General features: G+C 44.8%; 1 protein-coding gene across 1 annotated transcript in view; it reads right to left on the bottom strand.

Moving 5' to 3' along the window:
- The window catches only part of LOC138498174 (zinc finger protein 615-like), a 113,867-nt gene extending 91,907 nt beyond the window's left edge, over window positions 1-21,960 (bottom strand). Inside the window, exons 1-2 of the mRNA XM_069622058.1 lie at window positions 21,824-21,960; window positions 21,528-21,591 (exon numbers count right to left, since the gene is read on the bottom strand). The gene's annotated coding sequence lies outside the window, so the exon portion shown is untranslated. The remainder of the gene's footprint in view (window positions 1-21,527; window positions 21,592-21,823) is intronic.
- Window positions 21,961-22,496: the final 536 nt, after the last annotated feature.

The raw sequence follows: 22,496 nt of genomic DNA, 5'->3' as shown, positions 1-22,496 counted from the left end.
TTCCCAGTACTGACAGCATGAAGGACATGTCAGTTTTCCCATGACAAATTAGCTGAAGGCTAATTTGGTTATTCCTTTGACTCTGGAGACGCCAGGCAAGAAGTTACAATTGGTGATTACTGATCACAACAACATATGTCGTGCCTATCCACAGGGAATGACGGCCAAGTGAGTCATTGACACCTGAGTGTCAGTGCCAGAGGGAGCTCCTCTGCTGTACTCCAGAATAGTCAGACCCAGTGGAAGGAGGGTGAAGTGACCTGTCAAGTGTCACTGAGCTGTCATCCACAGGAAAATGGGCTGAGAGACTTGCCAGTTCTCTGCTACGTTTGATTGGAGCCTTTAGTGAGCCCCAGAAAAGGGAGTGGGATCTTCTCCGGTCAAACTTTGTCCCTAAATCCCTGAACACATGAGAGTGGTCTGGGCCTTGCCAGGTTTCACAGCTTGGCATGGTAATCTATTCAGAGGGCCTTGGTGAACCTAGAAGGTTACCATAGAGTTCCCTATGAACAGTGTGGAGGATTCTGTCTTTAGGAATACAATTGGATCCCTACTTATAGCTACAGAAAGGGGGCCAGGGAAATCTATATCCCTGTCCTGTGCCAGAGCAGCCTTTCTAGTGGCTGCAGCGAGGATGACCTATCAGAAAGGTGAGATGGAGACTTTGCTGAGGCAATCTCCCCCCCTTGTTTTCACTGAAACCCACTGTAACAGATTGGTGTGAACCAGACAGTAGTATCGAGATTCATTTTCATTTTTATTAGTTGTATGGTTAAATAAAGGTTTTAACACATCATTCATGCGAAAAACACACAGCTTAATAACTTACATTTCATTATGTCCAGTACAATTTCTTTTTAAAGCTATTGTCAATAATCAATCTAGAAAAACATATGAGAAACTAATCTAGGAATAAATAGAAATAAACATGTTTTAACAAAAAAAACTATCTCGGTTAAGTTAAAATAGTACACAAGAAAGTTTAATCCTTACCAATTTACATACCTCAACCATATGTTGGCAAGATAAATAAAACTTAGGTCTTATTATTTTTGTAGTAACCTTTTTCAATTTGCAACCACATATGATACAGCATAAAGTTTATTATGCAATCACCCGAGAATAATGAGGACCATGATTGATCTGAATGAAAATTATCCATTTGGTATCTTGGATTATGAAAACCTTTAACATATACTTCATTCAATTTACTGCAATTGGTGGGATGTCTTGGTGTTTCTATCTCAAGCCCACATAATCTGCATAGACTCATATCATAAGGTAATTTCTTCCATGCCCCACTTCTAGAGAGCGAGGGAAGGAGATCCAACCTAAGCAGCATTATGCATCTTCTTACATTACTGCAAGGGGAGTCAACCTGAAAACTTTGTTTGACATAGGCCTCATATTTCTTGTGTTTACCTAATGTCGTAGCATTTGCATTTCTGTCCCATATTTTAGCAAGTTTCTTTAACTGTTTTTCCATTACGATAATAGGCATTTCTTCATCAGTGTCAAAGTCAATGGGCCTCAGTACGACTTTGGCGGTAGCCATGCCGCTGTTAGAGGCATGGCTGGTGCCAAAATCGGGTCCGGGTTCCCTGAATGGGGAATTACCGGGCCATTCTGCATTCGGAGGGCCCGGTAATTCCTCCCTCCAGGAACCCGGGTCCGGACCTTCCCCATTCCCATTTGAGCCCCCATAGGGCTCAATGGGAATGGGAGAGGGAGCAAACAACGGGCCAAATACGAGCGGCCCGTTGTTTGCTCCCTCCTCCCCTTGCGGGACCTGGTAAGGACGCCTGGTTCGACCAGGCGTTCCTTACCGGGTCCCGCGAGGGGAGCTTATAATGAGGCGGAATGGGTTTAACTGGTCCGCCTCCTTTAGCGGAGCCCGTTAACCCGTTCCGCCTCACTTGTAATGAGGCCCAATATCTTCCCGAAAAGTAACTACATCATTTTTCCATTCGGCCAAGGGACTACCAAGGGCACCATCACCCAACAAATGTTTAAAATTAGAAAAAACAGAATCACAATCATTACACTTGCCTAATATTCGCAAGTAAAATATTCCCATTGCTATCTTCTTCTGGGTGGATAGGAAAGTCAGGCCCAGTTCACGGTTGATCCCTTCCACTGGGCTGATTTAGGGAAGTCCAAAGTTCGCCTCCACAGTCTGCCCTCTACTTTAAGCCATTGTATTTCCTTCAATGTGAATATCTCTAGGCTATAACACAGGCTTGGGATCCAACTGGTTTTATAGAGTCTTACTAGGCCCTCAATCAAGTGATCACCTTTATATTTTATAAAGTTTAAAATGGCATTTTTTCCGACACATTTTTCAACTTGGCTCACATTCATGTTGTAGATATATACGTGCCCAAATACATACATATGAGTGGACCACTTGAATCTTCTCCTTGACCATTTTCCACACAAATTTAGTGGACTTTTTCTTACGTGGGTGGATTACCATAATGTTGGTTTTCTGGTTGTTAGCAAACTATTCTCAAGGGAGTATTGCCATAAAGCATCCACACTTCTTTGGAGCCCAATCGGTGTCCTATCCCGTAGTAAGGTGTCATCCGCATGTGCTAACCATGCAATTCTTTGCTTACCAATTTTTGGAGTAAAGTTGTGACATATCAACAGTGGATCCCACACCCGAAACATATCAATTATACAGAGTCTGAGCTGAGGGGGCAACCTTGTTTTAATCCAAAATTAGTACACATTGACACACTCAGGGTGCCCTCCTGATCTAGTGGGATATGGACCTCTTTATTGGTATACAGCTCTCGGATAAAATGAAGTACTATAGGGCTTAAGTTCCACTTTTTTTATTTAGACCATTGTAAGTCTCGATCAGTGATATCAAATGCTCATTTAAAACCTATAAAACATATGTATAATGCCCCTTTTTTCGTTTTCAATTTTTCTCATAGTAAACACAACAGTGACCATAGGTTAGATAGGGTGCCCGTGCCTTGTCTAAACCCCAATTATTGATTAGAGAGCAGATTAAGCTTATCCAGGCATTAATTTCCTGTAACAGTAATTTAGCAAATATCTTGGAGCTCAGATCTGTCATAGCTAAAATTATTATTATAATTCGACGTATTGTCTTGCTCCTTTTTAAAAATTGGGATTAAAGGCATGATCCGGTAAAAAATGTTATTGTCCCTACGGGTCGGCCATGTTTTTTTAAGCCTAAGTGGCTCGATATTAGAAACATTTCCTATGGACCTTACCCGAGTTTTCGTCCATTAAACACACGCGAAAACAGGCACATGGGCAGTGCCATTTTGTGATAATCCTATCATTTCCCCCATCGCCCTGGCTGACCTGCTTTTGCGGCACTAAATCCCCCGCCACTGAGCCTGTCATCAGCAGATACGTACCGCCCATTTCCCAACGCCAAAGCACGTCTCGTGTCAACAATCGCTGCGCCTCAGCTAATGACGTGTCGCCATGGAAATGGCAGGAAGCCTCTTTCCTCAATAAGTATAAACAGACCGTTTCACAAAACACAGCAGCAGATTTTCGATTCCATTCCTCTCTCTGTGTTACTTTGAGTATTCTGTGACCCGTTTCTGTGCTCTGGTCAGCTACCTTCGCCGCTTGTAGCCCGTGTGAACACCTGTACCATCTCTATAAATTATTGTACTTTGTTTACCACACAATGGCTACAATAATGCCCTACATGTACGAGCCCGAGTATACCGAGGAGGAACTACTGGAAAGGGAAGCAAGCGAAAACGATGGGGATTCGGACAACAGTTGGGAGGACGATTCAACAGATGAAGCGCCTGGGCCTAGTCGCATGGACGGCGTCTCCACCTGGTGCACATGCAATCGGTGCGAGCTAATGCCAACCGAGGACGAGAACTGCTGCTGCCGAGAAAACTGGGGATGCCTGGCCTACATTTCGGAAGGCGAGCCACGACCGCAATGCATCACCGAGCTGCCAGACTTCAGGGCAGCCTGCCTCACACGGGCCGTTTTGAGAATAATGATGGTGCTTATGCACGAACTTCGCGCAACTGTTCGTCCTCGTAATCCGAGTAACGAGTAAATATACTCTGCTTGTCATGCCACTCCCATTTCATGGTCTTCTACTATATCCAAAATAATATATTCATCTCATAGTAACGCATGAAAGTCGTTCAATAGTGTGCATTGTCTAGATAGCATTTGTCCGTGCAGAATGCCATTAGTTACAAGAATTGTCATTGACAACAAACGTTTATTAAACTTATCTTGGTCATTTAAAAACAGTTTGTTTCATTCCTTTTCACAGGTTGTACAGACTGGTGGCCTATCGTTCCTTTACATGGTGGCTCCACAGGAGGCTTGGACACCGTGTTCGAAGAGTGATACCTGCCTGTGCCGTTCGTGCCATAAGAGAAACGTTCCCGAGTGACAGCGGTCAGTACAGGGGATTTTCTCTCGCTGTGCTGCAACCTGACCTGTATAATCTTTAAAGTCTTGCATTTTTGTGTCATGAAAATAAGTTACAAAATAAAACACCACATATATTTTAACAACGGTTGTTTCGATTTTTTAAATGAATCAAGTGTGTCTCCATTCAAGGATGGACGTCAGACATCTGTGCGCCGAATTGGTGAAGGTTATGGTCGCTGTGAAGCATGGTGGTCACTATCTATCTAAGCTAAAATTAAATATTCTCGATAATGCATGCACTAAATAACACTTGTTCAAAGTCTTTCAGTAGGTTATGTCTCTATAAAAGCCACACATATATCTATAATATCAATTAACATTGGATTATACAGGCCTTAGGTCAAGGGTCTTGACCACTATAATACACTGGTTGAAGTATGGGTCTGTGCTCACAAGAATCTCCGGTATGTGGCATTTGTTATTGATAGGCAACGATATTCTGCAGTAGAGGGCAAGGGGTCTCCATTCAGCAGTCTTCCTGTGCCTTATCTGCACGCCCCAGGCCCCTCCATCCCACCCACCCTCTATCAAAGGAGGTGCGCGCCAGTGGATGCGCGCTGTCAGGCGCGCGAAAGGCAAAGGTGCTAAACTACATGTACACTTGAAAAGGTATCCCACGCCAAGGGGCCATCGGTCACATGGCCTCCTCAGACACCGTGTCTCCATGCAGGCCTCCCCTTGATGCAGGCCGCTCCCCTGCAATCCACATAAGTGTGTCACCATTCGGCAGTCTTCCTGTGCCTTATCTGCACGCCCCAGGCCCCTCGATCCCACCCACCCTCTATCAAAGGAGGTGCGCGCCAGTGGATGCGCGCTGTCAGGGGCGCGAAAGGCAAAGGTGCTAAACTACATGTACACTTGAAAAAGTATCCCACGCCAAGGGGCCATCGGTCACATGGCCTCCTCAGACACTGGCCCTCATTACGACCCAGGCGGTAAGTTACCGCCTGGGCCGTGACTTTACCACCATGGCGTAAACTACGTTTACGCCATGGTGGTTGGCGGACTTACCGCCCCATTCCGACCTTGGCGGGGCGGTAAGTCCCCAATCCCCATTTACCCTTCCCCATTCCCATTTTTGCCCCATAGGGCATAATGGGAGTGGGGAAGGCGTTAATTACGCCACCGTAAATTACGGTGGCGTAATTAACTCCATGGTCCCTTAGCGCCATGGATTTTAACACCTGCTAAAAGCAGGTGTTAAATCCGCCATGGCGCTAAGGGACCTCGTACTCAGGCGGTAAGGGTCGGTGCTGTTTACGGCGCCGTAAACCCCTTACCGCCTGAGTTGTAATGAGGGCCACTGTGTCTCCATGCAGGCCTCCCCTTGATGCAGGCCGCCCCCCTGCAATCCACATAAGTGTGTCACCATTCGGCAGTCTTCTTGTGCCTTATCTGCACGCCCCAGGCCCCTCCATCCCACCCACCCTCTATCAAAGGAGGTGCGCGCCAGTGGATGCACGCTGTCAGGGGCGCGAAAGACAAAGGTGCTAAACTACATGTACACTTGAAAAGGTATCCCACGCCAAGGGGCCATCGTCACATGGTCTCCTCAGACACCGTGTCTCCATGCAGGCCTCCCCTTCAAGCAGGCCGCCCCCCTAATACCACGACATACATACGTCATTCATTCACAAACACACCACAGTTTGTAATACTTTAAAAACCACTCGATATGTCTCATGAGAACATCTTTGTGCTTTGCAAGTCAGCTCCTGAACGTGCTACCTGGGAACCACTGAGATCTATGCTAATCTGCTCGTCGTCGTGCTATCCGTGACCTTCTGTGACCGCTTCAAGCATACCCATCAGTGCGCTACCTGTGGCCATCCACCTATTCTCCCGCAACATACTGCTCTGCTTGCTGAATCCAACTGTTTGTTGGTCAAGGTAAGGCCATGTATCCTGGTCATATTTCGCAGATTTTTAAATTTCTATCTATTTGCGAGTAGAGTACCCAATAGTGCTATGTTCATTGGTCTCATTGCTATTGACTTGAATTTCCATTGCTATGCTATCAATAGATCTATTTATTTTCATCTGTGTCAATTGTCATTGAATTGCATCCTTCGGGGCTCCAGTCTATAATGTAAGCATGTTTCCTTCTCGTGCAAGACAGAACATCCAAGGGACGAGTCACATGTTCAGAGTTTAGTATAGAGTTTTGCATCAAATCTTTATTCATGAATATTGTATAATAATGTCGATATTTACTTTTCAGATTTGTCAACAATGCCTGCCTGTTCGATTAGCGGTTGCCCTTCGAAGACCCATGCGAAATCTGAAGGCACTACAATGCATGTATTCCCGAAAACTGTTGATCGAATCAGAGAATGGGTCAGACATTGCAGATATCCACTGGATGAGCTTGAAAGTAGAGTTCAACAAGTCTTACAGGACAAGAGGGGTGATCGATACCGCATCTGCAGCCTGCACTTTTCCTCGGATATGTACGCCACATCTTGGGTAACAAAGAAGAATAAACAGCGAACGACATGGAAATTGCTCGCAAACGCTATTCCCACTCTATTCGTCCACATTCCGCCTCTGGTGAGTCAAGTGTCCGGATTTAGCTTTAGGCCTTGCGGCAGTGTGTAGGTAGCCTAATGGATTAATTGATATTTTAGGTGTTGTATCCCTTGTAATACTTTAGATATTGATATGAGTGTATAGCTTTTTGAATAATTACATTTTTCAATAAATTCTTTTTCGATTTCATAACCCACAAACGAAATGTATATATATGCGAACAGGGAACTGCGCTATATTGCGAATTTTTCAAGTATTCTGTCGCCTTACATGGCTATTTTTAATATTGGCATTTCATTATCAATCAATAATTTACCTTTACAACTTCTTGACTCTCTCTTCAATCTGAAGCAAGAACATTCTACATCCTTGACGTGCTCGCAGTTATCAACCACTTCTAGCGCTTATCAGGTAATCTTGCTACGCTACTCCGCTACAGACTTGTTTTATGCATGTCAAGTAATAGTTTTATTCTATCGTGTAACTATTTTTTTGAAAGTTTGGTTAGTGCTTTCCAATTGATATACACCTTAGTTACCGTCCACTGGTGTTCGTTTTCAATTATAATTAGTGTTATCCATACTAATGCAAGTACTGTCTTTCAGGGAGATGCTGAAGCGTCCGCCACATCTACAACATTTCTAGATGTTCCTCACCAGCAGGAGGTATGGATACTGACAGCTCCATCGAGCGTCATCATCAGAGCTGTAATACTTGTCGTTTGATTGTTCTACGCAATGTTTCATTCGTGGTTAGCCATTGATATGTACCAGTGCTGTCGACCCCAAGTGTGTGTTATGTTTTCAATATTGTAATCCTTACTAATGCGAGTACTATGTTTCAGGCAGTTTATGGAGCGTCAACCCCTGCACTTGATGCAGAGCCTGACATTCAAGTAATTCCAGGGGAAGTGGAAGCGGGACCTTGCGTTTACGAATCGGCGCAACAGCTTTCGGAAGTGCGCACTACATTTGCAACATCCATGGATATTCTTCAGCAGCACGAGGTATGGATAATGACAGCTCCATCATACGTGATCATATAACGTGAATACATTTGCTAGACTTTCTTCCCTATTAACGCAAGTGCTGTGTTTCAGGGAGACGACGGAGCTTCCACTACAATCACAACATCCCATTTAGATGCAGATGTAAAGGAATCGGTGAAATCAGTCGTTGAAATCTGCATATTTTGAGTTTCCTTTATTGTTTTAGACAATGCATCATTTGTGGTTATCTCTTTATATGTACCTGTGCCGTCGACGCCAAGTGTGTGTTATGTTGCAAATATTGAAAAGCATACTAATGCATGTACTGTGTTTCAGGGAGATGCTGATGCCTCCTCTCCAATACAACCATTCATGGCAGTCCATGCAGAGCCAGAGGTATGGATACTGACAGTTCCATCGAACTACATCATCACTGGTCGAATACTTGTTGTTTGATTGTTCCAAACAATGTTTAAATCGTGTTTGGCTATTGAGATGTACCTGTGTGTTCGTCCTCACGTGTGTTTTATGCTAACAATATTTTGATACATAGTAATGAAAGTACTATGTTTCAGGGAGTCGATGGAGCCTCATTCCGTGCTGTCTATGCGGATACAGAAAATATAGTCGTTGCAGCGCAAGAGGAAGGGAGGACATGCGGAAACGAATCGGAGCTACAGCGTGCAGATGTTGAAGGTCGAGTCAAAAAAGTTGCAAAGAAAAGAAACCAAAAAAAGGTTAGTCACAAACAGTTCATAACTTTTCAAAATTGTTTGTGCTGGGGACTATTATATGTTTTTTTTCCAGTCAATTGGACTACATTTTATCTTGTGTTTAAACTGTGCATCTCTTTTCCAATCTCTCCTCTAGTTACCCGTGGGTGTCAGAACTATACATACACAGACAGTGAAGCGAATGAGAGATGTTGCTTGCCAGACCATGTACACTATGGAGGAACTATTCATTGAGGCGCAGCGTGTTCAGGCTCGAGATGCTCCTGTCCAATGGCCAGAAACTGAATTTGCTGAGTTTGGAGAATACAGCAAAGTTGCATTGGACCATTGCTACAGTGAGACCGTACCACCGCATATTGAAGATCAATTCACACAATCTACACCCGCCAAAAAATTCCCACCCAAAAACCTATCGACATTGTTGTGTTCTCCCATTAATGCTGAAGTAACAGATGTTGAAATGACTGAGAATGAACCAGCAGCATCCATCGACGCATCAGAACTTGATATCAGCGATATTACTTTCCAATGTGTTGAAATCTCCACAACGTCACAGGCCGAAACAACGTTGACGCCGGATGACAATCTAATGAAAGAGAGCAAATACATTGTATTCGACAGTTGTTTGATGGATATTATAAGTATGCTGAAATGTGGGCATTCCTTTAGAGGGAAAGTATGTGGGAAGCCATTGAATAATGTGACTCGTCAAATAAAAGGCAGTAACGTCAAAATAAAGGCCGCCTGTAGATTAAATCATATGTTCTCATTGTCTGCACAACCGATGCTGGGGAAAATGCCAGCAGGCAATCTACTGTGTGCAGCTGCATCACTTTTTAGTGGCTCCAGTTTTAGAAAGTTAGAGGCTTTCTTTCAGTTTGTGGGACTCCATTTAATTTCTAAAACGCAGTACTACAAATACCAACATGATTATCTGTTTCCGGCCATTAGTGATGCTTGGAAAATTGAACAATTGTCTCTAGCAAGTACATTCGAAGGGAAACGATTCTGGCTAGCCGGCGATGGACAGTGAGACAGCCCTGGATTTTCTGCCAAGTACTGCACCTACCACTTTCAGGACATGGATAGTAAGAAAATTGTGGGTTTGTTGGTCGTGCAGGTGTCACAATGTACATCCTCAGTGGCCATGGAGAAACTAGGATTTATAAAATCAGTGCAAGATCTACAATCAAGGGGAATGGACATCGAACTCATAGCCACGGACAGACACGTTTCAATTGCCAAGACAATGAGAGAGCAGTTCCCAAATATTAATCATCAATTTGACGTATGGCATCTTGCTAAAGCAATCAGTAAGAAAATCTCGGCTGCAGGAAAAAAGAAAGGTTTTGAAAGTATTTTGCAGTGGTCCCAGTCTATCACAAACCATCTTTGGTGGAGCTCAAAAACTTGTGAAGGGTCAGTGGAAATACTACTTGAAAAATGGCGGTCACTGATGCACCACTGTACCAACGTTCACTGCTGGTCAGAAAACCAACATTTCAACCAATGTGAACATGGCCCTTTGTCCCCAGTGGAGGCACGGAAGAAGAAGTGGTTGATTCCATCTTCACCGACACACAAAGCCATTGAGAAGATTGTTTTCGACAAAACTCTATCGAAAGATTTGAGAGGACTGACAGAATTCTGTCACACAGGAGGTTTGGAGGTGTTCCACAATATGTGCCTCAAGTACAGACCAAAGCGCTTGCATTTTAGCTATCGGGGCATGAAACATCGCACTCTACTAGCGGTCTTGGCCCATAACAGCAATGTCGGACGTGAACAATCTAGGACTAGGGGTAAAGTAAGGATGCCTCGCTACAATAAGCGCTTTTCAAAATGAACGAAGCAATGGGTGATCCAACCAGTCTATGATGAAATGCAGTTCGACTTTGTGAAAGGCCTTATTGTTGCTGTGTTAGAGAAGCACAGATATGGAATTTTGGACGTTTCTGTGCAGAGCAGTGATGCGTTGCCACCGAACATTGCAACTGTGCCATGTCCACCCAAAGGGGAGCTGGTTGTGAGGTACAAATCCCGGTTTAAATAATTGCAACACGATTGTCTTTTTGTAAATAAATGTTACCGTACAGTGTACCTGGAACCCTAACCCCTACCTTCACCATCATGGGGGGCGAACAAGCGGACCATTGTCTGAATATTGCTGACCATGTCTATACGTCTATAATTGCAATACGATTGTCTTTTTGTAAATAAATGTTATTGTACAGTGTACCTGGAACCCTAACCCCTACCTTCACCATCATGGGTGGCGAACAAGCTGACCATTGTCTGAATATTGCTGACCATGTCTATATGTCTATAATTGCAATACGATTGTCTTTTTGTAAATAAATGTTATTGTACAGTGTACCTGGAACCCTAACCCCTACCTTCACCATCATGGGTGGCGAAATTGCTGGGTGTCATCTTTGAATTCTCTCTCTATTCACCTCATATACGTGTATGTATATATTTTTCTCATGTCTCATCTCATGTAAATGTAAATGCTGCGCACTATTGCGCACTGTTATTGGAGGGGAGGCTTGCGTATTGCAAACAATAAAACAAACAAACAATAAATCTCACTTTTAACTGAACTCCTCTGGTACTTTATACTTTCCCTGACCTTCATCCAAAAATTAAATGTCTCCATAGTTATGATTCTTTGGGGCTGCAAAGCTCGCAGACAACGGGGACAAAATTGGGGGCCTTAGAACGCGCCAAGCGGGCCGTGGCATTTGGGAGAGAAGCCAGTTCGCATTTTCACATTGAGGCGCACTACATAGATGGATTCGAAACTTCAGGTTCTCACAGATGCCTTTACTACGGGATGTTGCAAATAAAGAATGCGAAGGACAGCGGCTTTGATTTTCAGCTCGCGGCCATAAGAGGCCCACAAGTCGCACCGGAAGTATAAGGCTGTATTGCTTTTTGACCTTGAGACAGGGACCATGCCGAAAGAACTTCATTTGAAGGGGGTGTGCAATAACGTAAGAGACGATAAGGCAGAAAATTCTGAAACTAGACTGAGTTTCATGTTAGTTCAGTATACGAAAGATCGTTGTCAAGAGCACAGTCGGATTTACAAACTGCATTACGCAGAGACACAATGGAAATTTCAAATATAATGTGAGTAAATCTTTAGACGCTTTTATACCGGAATGAAGAATTAATGAATGGATGCATGAATAAATGAATGAAGAGCTAGGAAAAGAAAGGGAAACGTGTTCGTAGTGAGCACATGGGCATGCAGGTCCACAGGTCTCAACTATCTCGTTCCTTGGCCCAGCCACTCTTCCCTGCACTGCCTACCTGCACTACGGGACTGTCTCTGTATCCTTCAGCCCCTTCTCCCGGCACTTACCTTGCACTTGCCACCAGCTGGCCCTATTATTTATCATGTATTCTACTAACCATGTACAGCACTTTTGCCCCCCTCTCCCCTTCCCCTTGCGCGATCTGAATGACACCTGGCCTAGTAGTATCGTTGTCTGGCTCCCCTTGTTCCCCCCCTGCCTCGTCGCTCCTTGAAACACTTGTGTATAGGCGCGTTACACATGCCATATCATATATCATATCATTACACAGGCATGTAGACAAACAGTCGTTTCTCATTGTGTGTTGGCCTCGATTTATCTTGTTACTTTTCGCATTGATTTTAGAAACGAACATACTCCATTGAACTATCCTTGCAAGCAAATAGTTTCTGATCGGCCGTAATAAATAAAATGAGTAATATTAAAATGAAGTTCGGCTAGCGAGACTAATTATCATTTTTTTGTTTTCATAACAGGTATTTGATCCCATTCTGCCACTGCCATCTGTTTGAGACACCGGCGGATGGATTCTTCAGCAGACACCTGAAGCTTTGTGTCAACAACTGGAGCACGATCACCATATTATGGGACGATCGCCAAGGGCCCACATGCCCTTACGCTGTACTAGTGGCTAGAAGCAACATATCAACCTTTACGCTGGACTAGTGCCTAGTTGATGGAACAGCCTTGCGGTTCACCGTGCTTCCAAAGTGATTCTTTTTACGAAAATGAACACCCTGTGTACCATAAAGGAACAGTGCGTGACTCAAGATGAAACGGAACAGTTATTGCGGATACAGATAAAAGAAAATAAATGGCTTTTGGAGTTCAAATGGCAATTGCTGAATATTCTCTAAACATTAATGTCAAATAAATGTACTTTACCAAATGTACCGTGTTGCTGTTTCATTTTAAAGTACAGTTTCATATTCCGAATTGTGGCGCGCTGTGTTGTGAGTTGATCTGTGTTGGTTTCCGGGTTCTGTGTGGAGTCGGGCAGAAGACGACTGGGCGCGTTTGCGTATGCAGCACAGTAACGTCACGGAGAGAGGCGGGGAATATGAATGTTTTGATAATGTCAGGCTCAGGGGCGGGGGATTTGATTTAGTGCCGCAAAAGCAGGTCAGCCAGGGTAATGGGGGAAATGATAGGATTATCACAAAATGGCAGCGCCCAGGTGCCTGTTTTCGCGTGCGTTTAATGGACGAAAACTCGGGTAAGGTCCATAGGAAATTTTTCTAAAATCGAGCCACTTAGGCTTAAAAAAAACATGGCCGACCCGTAGGGACAATACATTTTTTTACCGGATCATGCCTTTAAGATCAAGGCCGTCCAACTATTGGCGATAATTCCTGATATAGTAATGACCCTATATATAAGGTCCAAGGTCGTAGTCCAATAAACCAGATCTTTCTTAAATGCAAGATTAGGAATGCCATCTGGACCAGGGGCTCTTGACGTTTTTGGATTGCTTATCATTCTTTCCAACTCTTCAATATCCAGAGACAATACATTTGCATAGGACGCACTGAAGCCAATACCATCCTTATAATATAGCTGTTGAATATGTACCTTACACTTGATTTCTGAAATACAGTTAATTTCTTTTTATGCAAACCATACACCAGCAGTATATTTGTGATACAAGGCCCAAAAGCTACAAGCATCTATGTTTCTTACCATCTGGCACATAAGGGACAATCTTTTTGCAAATTCTGACGCCTTGCGTCTTTTCACAAAATGTGTATACCTGGTTTTGAGATTAGCACGTTTTCTATGTAGATTATCTTTATCAAAACCTTTACTTTTCAAGACTTGTTAATCTATAAAGGGTCTGTTACCCTTAAGCAATTATTATATCAAAGGTTTTATTCTTAGTAGTGCTTTCAGTAAGATTTTTGTTTTGTTTATTGAAGACATGTTGTTTAGAGAATGTATCAATTAGCTCAAACTCTTACCCCATCACCCCATGCAGCCAATTATCTTTAAATAAATCTTAAAATCGAGAAGCATACTCATTTATATTTCTAGTAATCCAATATATTCCGTTACATGTATTGTTCAATATAGTGCTACTTTCCATTTTGCTTTTTGATTCTGTGATAATATTCAAAGAAAAATGTGTAACCACATGATCGCTCGCAGATGTTTGAATGAGTTTCAAAATGACCCATAAAATTCAACAACGATTTCGGGAAAAGAATATAATCAATTAATAATGTTTTTTTCACCAAATGACCATGTAAAGGGTGTAGAGCAGAGGGTACCTGCATCCATGTACAATTGAAATAAACGATTGATGTTTACAAATGATGGCCATAAATTCCAAGGAATTATATCCTCCTCTTAGTGCTGTATTATCATCGCACCAAGTTGGTCAGTAAACCTTGGTAAAGGCTCAATCTGTTCCTTTTAAAGATCTGTTAAAACGTTTGAAGTTAAGGTCACCCAGAATAATAAATAGAGCCTCAGATTTCAATCCTATCCAATTACCCAGACCTTTCTGTAGGTAGTCAATCTTCGTTGTTAAACTATTACCTGGAGGATTGTATACATTTATAATAAGTAACCTCCCCCTTATTCACTTTCACCTCTAAAATCGCTGCCAAGATGAATGGATAATCATTAGGAAGCCGATGCTCTGTTAAGGTCAAGTAGTTTTCTGTCACCAACACTAAGCCTCTATACAGTCCCTCCCTCATTCTTCAAATATTGTACAATATTTACAGTCTGGCATCATTATCTCTTTATCAGCTTTCACATCTTCTTCCCAGTCTACATGGTCCTCATCCTCATTCTTTTCTAAATCCTGTGCATTTTCTATATTTTCGTAGGATTGGGCAAAAGAAACCTTGTTCGTTTTCTCCGTTTTCTCGGGTTTTCGAATTACCCAGGAGCCAAGGGGACCCTGGAACCATCCTTTCTGCTTCTTCTTGATATTTTGCCTTTTAGGCATCATATCCTTATCAATCAATCGAAAGCTGTCTGTGGTTTCAATACAGCTAATCCTATCATAGTGTGTATCTGCTAATTCGCCTTCTTCGTACAGGTTTTCTTTTTACATGCCGTTTTCGGCAGTTTCTTTTTATACTTTCGTTTTTGATCTTTTATCAATTGGGGGCTATTTTCAGTTATAATAATTGGAGAGACACTCTTATGAACATAATATGACAGTGTGTATTTGATGATGGTGAAGATTGCATCATCAGCATCCATTATTAAAACCTCTTGTATAGGGCTCAATCTATGTTCTTCCAATTGGCGTTTATCAATAAGTGGAAAAACTTCTCTTGCCACGTCATTTGTACTACAGTTAGTATTGTACAGCACGACATCCACCAACTTAATCAAACCAACTTTTATCGTTTGCTGTTCCTTATACAAGGTGTTACATAAAGTAAATAATGCTTTCAATATTTTTACATTTTCTGGGTCATCAGAGGAGAAGGAGACGTTACCAATTGGAGAAGAGGCATATGCCGTGGCGGCAATTCTGGTCAGAACTTGTTGAACTTTCCATAATTGCCTGTGGGATCTCCTCCGGTGCATCTAACATTTTCTCTTTATTTTCAATACTACTCCTCCCATCTGTTCCATCTCTTAAACTTAGGGAACAAGCTAGTTGCAGCAGTTACTTTTTGCTATTTTTTATTGTATTTTACCTTAGCCGTACCACATTAACCGCTTTTGGCTACCTACTGTGGCCATGCCACATGATTTTTCATGTGTCCCTTGGCCATCTGGTCTCTAACCATTCTTCCTGGCCTTTGAGGCCAGGAAAATACTTATCTAGACTTCCGGTGTCCGGGAAAGCCGAGCCTTTTTGCGGGCTACTGCAGGGCCATTTGCGTTTACGGCCAGGAAGTGGGTTGGGACTGTCTGGTCCCAATCCACAAACTGTTTTCAGTGTGTCTGAATGGTATTCATGAGTTGTGACTCCAGTGGTCCCGAATGGACCAATGCTGGGTGGGGGTGTGTGTGGGCCAGATCTTTGATTTGCTAGTGGGAGTTTCAAACCTTGCCTGTTTTTTTTGTTTATTAGGACCCCTGCACCCACTCTAGAGGGATCCTGGAAGAAACCGAAGGAGCTAAGTATCCTGTACAGCTGCAAGACTTGCAAGGAGACAGTGGACCCATTGGAAAAAGGCTTGGAGTCCAACTTCTGCTGCTGTCCTAGAAGAGCCCCGTCTTGTTGAAAATCTCCAGTGGTCCTGCGAAGGAGCTGCGACCCTTGGAGTGCAGGGAGCATCCATTCTCAACATCAGCTCAGAGTTATGCGAAGAGCCTTCAGAAGTACCCCTAGTTCACTCAGTGGCAGACCAGCTCAGAATGTGATCTACCATGTCCCTGCTCCGAGTTGAGGCCTGGAACTTGGAGAATCGCCAGCTTGTGTTACAAGAGTAGCCTCTGCCAAGTTTCGTGGTTCTGGCATCAAGGGAGCCTGATATAGGAGGCCATGTCTGCCCGTGGCAAGTGTGTCCTTCTGAATTGCCGTGAATCAGTGGCCGTCATCCAAAACAACTTTCCTGTGTCCAGTCCTGTGCATCGAGTTATACTGCATTCTCCAACTTGAAGACCTTGCACCTGCATTTGTCGCCGACCGGAGAAGTGCTCAGCCCTGCAGTGGCTGGGCATCAAGAGCTGAAGCTAATGGCAGGAAAAGTGACCGTGGACCCTTTTCAGAAGACCTGCCAAGTTCCAAGAAGAATCAAAGTACAGGGGGTGGGTTGTAACGATACTTACCCAAACTCGTATCTCCCCTTTTAAAAGTCTGCTAACGTTTTGAAACTTGTACAACAGTTTTGCTTTGCCATATCTTGCTCGCGCAAGCACTCGAAAGTCGGCCACACTTGTTAGAACAGCTTGTCATCTACCACTTGGAACTCTTCTTTGGACCCCAGAAACCCTACACTAATTTTTCCTGTCTCACAAAAATGGCACGTGGCCCCATAGATCTTAGGGATGGACTTCTAAAGTTAGTGTTGCATCTCTGTGGGCCTGTATTGCTGCATTCTAATACTCACCTTCCTTTTCAGGGGTTGTTATGTAATTTTCCCTCATCCATGCATCTTTTATTTATTTTGAATGAGAATATTACATGCTAGTAATCCTTTTTCATAGTGTTGTATGGCCATAAATGTTAGGACCGATTTTCTATACTCTGGCCTGGTGGACAGATTTAGAGAAGGACAACCTATATTGTGACAGGGACAACTCTGGGGAGCTGTAGCCAACACTGTTCAAGGTAGCAGTGACGAGGGTCTGGAATAAGTCTCGAGAGGTGGTTTGCTTGTAAAGGGTCCACAATGAGTCCACACAATGGGAATTACAAATTACACTTAGACAGTATGCAATCACTGAAGTAGGGCATAACACAAATCAAACACCTATAAAAGAAAGTGCAGATTAGGTCATTTACTACAGGTCCACAGAGAATTAACCTTATCTTCAAAAGTCCTTCCCTTAGTTGTCTGGGGAATTATGCCCAAAAGTTCAGGAACGTTCCGACACAGTTTGTGATGCAAGAAAAAACGAAGGTAGGGTATCTGGGGTCCAGTGAACAGTTCCAAGTGTTAGAGGACAATGGGCCTCATTACGACTTTGGAGGCAGCCATACCTTAATAAGGGCATGGCTGCCTCCAAAACCGTGTCCGTGTCCGGGTTCCCTGAATGGGGAATTACCGAGCCATTCTGAGTTTGGAGGGCCCGGTAATTCCGCTCTCAGGGAACGCGGGCCCGGAACTTCCCCATTCCCATTTGAACCCCCATAGGGCTCAATGGGAATGGGTGCGGGAGCTAACAACGGGCCGATTACGACCGGCCCGTTGTTAGCTCACTGGTCCCCTCGCGGGACCCGGTAAGGACGTCTGGTAAAACCAGATGTCCACATCAGGTCCCACGAGGGACCCTCGTGATATTGCAGAATAGGTTTAACGAGTCCGACACCATTAGCGGCACCTGTTAACCCATTCCGCAATACTTAAAATGAGGCCCAACGTATTCTAACTAATAGAAGTGTCCCCAACTTTCGGAATGCTTGCGCCAGCAAGCTATGGTAAAACCAAAGTATAGAAAACGTTTTTTTTTAAGTTACGAAAACGTTTAAAGGGAGTTTAGGGGCAGGTAAGAACCACTGTAACTTACCCCCTGTACTCCGATTCATCCCCAGACTTGGCAGGTCAATGGAAGAGAGTCTGAGGTTGCTTTTCCCGCCGTCAGTCACAGTCCTCGATTTGCAGGGATTGCAGGTTCGAGCTGATCTCTGGTTGGTGTCTTTCCCTAGTGCAAGGACTCTCCGATGAAGAATGCACCAAAACTCGATGCAGTCCCCTCTCAGGACTGGACTTGGATCAGGTAAGCTGTTTCGGACGGTGGTCACTGCAGCACGGCGATGCAAAGAGCCTCACTTGTCACAGTCAGACTTTCCCTCCCATCTCTGGTCCCCTTGAAGCTAGGGCTCTGAACTTTCACTGAGGTAAGTCTTGTCGGACAAGCTGAGAATCCCCCAAGTTCCAGGCCACAACTCACAACGGTGATGTCGGCAGCAGGGTTGCCCAAACTCAGACCATAAAAATGGAAGGAAAGGTGCAGTAGAGAGAAATCTTTCCTAACAATAACATTATTATAACTGATTGTATACGTGTTCCTTGACTTTTCTCTATGTATGCTCATTGAAGACCCCTTAGAAACTCACCACCTCTTAAGACTTAGCCTAAAACACTTGTACATCTACCTTGAACTGGTTTGGCTACAACTCACAGATTTGTCCCTGTCACTAAACTAGGTTGGCCTTCCATGCCTCTGTCCATCAGGTCAGAGTATAGAAAATCAGTCATAACAAACAAGGTGGCAGAAGAGCCAAAAGGCAAACAGTAGAAGAGTGTCAGGAGGAACACAAGGTAGGAAAGGAGGCAAACCTAGACAGCTCCCAAGGAAGATAAAAGAGGAAATACTGAAGTTAGAGGGGCAGCAGCTGGACACCCTGATACTAGTATGTGAATGTCTCTTCATTGCCAAACCCAGATTGCACTGTGGTTCTCACGAGAACTACCCACCGGCAGATGAATAAAGTTCTGGTGGCCAGCACAACTATGTCATGAAATGTTTCTCATTGTGGGGTGGTGTGGGAAGGTGTGTGACGTCATTGGTGGTGGTCTTGGTTATACAGGGTCCAGAGGGCTTACTCCAATCATGTTTCACTAACGTATGCCTAGATACAGGGGACTGTCGTAATCCCGCCAAAAAACTTTGTAGGATTAAACAATGTTGCTAACTTTGTCATATGCTAATAATGTTTAACTCAAGCGTAGCCACGGTAGGTGGTTCAGACAGGTCACTTCTATCTATCCCAGCAGTGTCTGCACACTGCAATAAGCAGTGTTACTTCTTGCTTGGTGTACGATCATTTTGGACTACTATGGTGTTGTTGCCGGTTACTTTCCCGAATGGACCCCGAATACACTGTCAAGCCTCCAACCTCTACACCAGTTTGACCACTTCTAGTCATAGAATTCATCCAGTGGTTCAGCAATGAAAAGAGTCAAGCCCTTCTCCAATGAAGAACCAGACGGGTGTTTGCCGCTACAAGGGCTTCCCTTTGGACAGTCCTCCTTGGAACCTCATGGCTTTGGTCCTTGTTTTTAGTAAAGAGCCTGATCCTGTTCTTTCAGCAGATAGCACCTGCGAACAACAGGTTATTTCAGTCGCTACCATGTCATCTATGATAAGGGTCTGTTAAGAACCACTTTCCTTGGGAATGTTGCTCGACTTTATACTCAAATTAGGGGAATCCTTTCACTCTACGAGATTGGACAGGACTCGCAATAGAGAGGTGCTTGGCAATGTCCTTCTCTGGAACTTCCCACTATCCCGTTCCAGTGGCTTGAGTATTACATTGCCCCTTTCTTTGTATGGTCCAGGTTGTCATCTCGTCCCCATGCTGTGTCAGTGGCCCTCATTACAACACTGGCGGTAACCCATGGCGCTATTAGCACCATAGTTGCTGCCGGTGTTGTAACGAGTCCGCCAATGTTCAATGGGGAATTACCACCCCATTCCAAGGTTGGCGGGCGGTAATTCCCCATTGAACATTGGCCCTTCCCCATTCCCATTTTTGCCCCATAGGGCTCAATGGGACTGGGGAAGGCGGTAATTACGGTACCGCAAATTGTGGTACCGTAATTACCTCGAAGGTCCCTTTGCGGGTCCCTACTTTAACGGCTGGTCCAGTCAAACCGTTCAGGTCGGGTCCCGCAAAGTGACCTCGTAATTAGGCGCTAAGGGGTTAACGGCGCCGCAGCCTTTTATGGCGCCGTTAAACCCTTAGCGCCAGGGTCGTAATGACCGCCAGTGTCTTGTTTCACTTTACTCTCCAAGTTTCCCCTCAATTTAGCTGTCCCCCTCTTACTTGCTCCCACTCTCTAGGTTTCCTTATGTTTCCTACCTCTGCGGTTTTCAATTTTTCCCCTGGTTCCCATGGCAAGGTGGGAGAGGGGAGGAAGGAGAGAAGCATGGACGAGGGTGTGGTGTATTCAAGGTGGCCCTGTTCACGTGAGCGAGGGGAGATCTGTGCCACGTGATTAGAGCAGAAATAAAGATGGCCTCAACCCTGCAAGGGCTAAACCGAGTAAACCTGCACAGAGTGAGACGTGTTTCATTGCCGCTCCCGGCTGTGTGTTAGAGAGCGTGGGTGACTGGAAAGCGACCTTCCAGAGTGCACCATAGGTTGGATACTTTAACATCACAGCCCATGGCCAGTACGGTACTGCAATCACAGCATGGAGACCGCAACCCGAGGACAAGAAGTGGTGACACAGAAAGAACACCATTTTAGCAAGATACCAACGACACTGTGGAGAGAACAATCAAAAACTGAAACGCCAAGTGAGGCTCCCCCAGTGGACCTTGATCTACAACCAAGGATGAATGACAACGGATCTCAGCAAGCAGACAAAGTGCCATCACTCGACTGAGCAGAAGATCTCATCTCAGGCCTCAATACGACAGGACTACAAGAGAGAGCACGCACAAGATACCAACTCTGGGAGAAACCGCAACCCTCGACCCAGTTCCAAGGATACATACTACAAGTGATTTAACACCAGGCTCGAGGTGAGAGAAGCCCAAGGGGCGGAGGAGAAGCGGAAGAGAACAAGAGACAATAAGAATGTAGCGTTTCAAATTTTCCAAGTTTGGGAGGAATGTGGTTTATTCAAGGTGGCCCTGATCATGTGACCGAGGGGAGACCTTGCCACGTGATCAGGGTGGAAATAAACATGGCCTGGCCCTGGAAGGGCTAAGCAAAGTAAACCTGAATGGAGTGAGACGTGTTTCATTGTTTGTGAGAGGGCGTGGGTGACTGGAATCCGACCCCCCTGAGTTCAACGGAGGTCGGATGCTTTAACATCAAAGAGGGGACAGGGCGGGCACAAGCTGCCCCAGAAGCAGAGGAGTGCAGAGAGGCATGCATCTATGACAGCAGTTATTTACCTTGCGTGGCCTGTGCTCCTGACTTTCTGCGGCACACGACGGCGCAGGAATAGTGGATTCAGGTCTGGAGGAAGCAAACATTACCATATGATTAAGAACGATCTCATAAACACTCCTGGCATTTGCATGACCTCCAGGGAAAATATACAAAGCAAATGTCTAAAGAGGGACCCTCCCCTGCCCTGAGCGCCCCATCCCCCCAATTACTGCACAGGAGAACGCCTTAACAGGAAATAGACCATTTAAAATTCCCCTGAAAAGACTTCTCTCAATACAGACAGGCGCCTGTGACTCACCGCCATGAAATGAAGCTATAATGATCGTTTGTGCTGCATCAGATGGTCAGGAGTTTATGCATGGGCTCTCACGTGCCGGCAAACGCGCATGCGCAGTAGCGAATCTTCGGCGCCGCGTCCGGGAAATACACATGCGCATTACTGACTCTCGTGCGTCGCAGCTTGGCCTCACGCTTGCGAGGAAGGGAGTCACCGACGTCACGCCCGGTAAATACGCATGCGCAGTAGTGAAACCTTGGCATCACTGCTTGAAATCACGCTTGCCTGGAAGTGACTAAGGGACATGACAGCCGGGAATTGCGCATGCGCGGTAGGGTTCTCAGTCTTTGGCTCTCACGCGCCTGGCAGAGGGGCTGCAGACGGCGCGTAATGGTCCTCGTCTGGAAAACAGTTGGCAGAACTGGAAACGCGCATGCCCAGAGTTTGAAATAAAAACTGGGCATGCGCAAAAAGAGGAATTGTGAAAGGCGCATGCTCAGTGCAGGACCTGGCGGGCGAAGGAAGAGTCCTGCGGGGTTTACTTCCGAGGAAAGGACCGTAACAACGCCCCGCCCACTCTTCTTCACGTGACTTTTGCACGCAGCGGCCACGTCATCTTGTCCCCATCCTGAGCAGCACGCAGCTGCAATGTGGGATAAGGGGAGGCTCGTGCAAGACCCTCATAGAATTACAT

This window comes from Ambystoma mexicanum, chromosome 5q (assembly GCF_040938575.1).
Source record: "Ambystoma mexicanum isolate Mex_15411 chromosome 5q, UKY_AmexF1_1, whole genome shotgun sequence".
In the NCBI taxonomy this organism is placed as follows: Eukaryota; Metazoa; Chordata; class Amphibia; order Caudata; family Ambystomatidae; genus Ambystoma; species Ambystoma mexicanum.
This window is presented reverse-complemented; position numbering and strand designations above follow the sequence as displayed.